We start from the raw sequence: 1011 nt of genomic DNA on the forward strand, positions 1-1011 counted from the left end.
GTCTCCTTGTGGCCCCCATGCAGTGGTGTTGCTTCCTGTGGTCCTTAAAGCCACTTCTACCTTTGCTCCCCAAAAACCCACGTGGGCGTGAAGTGGGGCGCCGGGCGAGGAAGCTAAGTGCTTTCGGAGTCCCGCACCAGAGGGAGGGCAATTCCCGAGACGGCAGGCAAGGCCGCGGGCGGGGCGCGCGTGCAAGCCCCCTGGGGCCGGCAGGGCACAGTCTGGGGTGGGGTACAGATCGACACCTCCCTGCCCCCCCGCGAGAAAACCCGCTTCTGTTGTCAGGGCAGAATGTCAGGGCCCCACGTGGGGGAGAGGGCCCCCAAGGAAGGATCCAGGTTGGGGGGTTCCTGCTGGCTGGCGCTGGGGGCGGTGAGAAGGGCGCCTGCAGGCACGGAGGGTACCCCAGTGACTGCTGGCCTGCTGGGCCCAGCTCGGTGTCCCCCAAAAATGACGGCTGAAGTGACCTGAAGACATGCTGGAGGGCGTGCAGGGGCGGGTCCTGTCCATGGGGGGTGAACGCGGGACCCCGCCGCGGGAGGAGGCTCGGGGGACACGGGAGCTGGGCACGGCTCTGGGTGGCGGGCCCTGTGTGCCAAGGGGGACAGGGCGACCGAGGCCCCAGCCCGCACACCAGGGGTGGCCCAGCGACCCCCGAATCTGAAGGCCGCGCGGTGACAGCTGGCAGACGGCCTCGCTGCCCTTCCAGGGAGGCTGGACGGCTGACCCCTAAAGGGGCTTCAGCAGCGGCTCTGGCTTCACGCGGCGCCCCTGTGGCCCCCCAACACTGAGCTTACCACGGGAACCCTCCTTGCACTGGGGCCCCACCCAGCCTGCTTGCGGGGCCCCAGCTGGGCTGTTCTGCTCTCCCGGCCCCTGGGCTGGGCTCGGACCCGGGGCTCAGAGGCCACCTGCATGGACGCCCCACAACGCCCCCCCCACGAAGGGCCTGCGGGCAAGGGGGGCGGCGGAGCACTGAGCAGCCGCGTGGGTCCGCAGGCGGCCCCGCAC

This window comes from Condylura cristata, unplaced genomic scaffold (assembly GCF_000260355.1).
Source record: "Condylura cristata isolate star-nosed mole 26May11 unplaced genomic scaffold, ConCri1.0 scaffold00058, whole genome shotgun sequence".
Taxonomy (NCBI): Eukaryota; Metazoa; Chordata; class Mammalia; order Eulipotyphla; family Talpidae; genus Condylura; species Condylura cristata.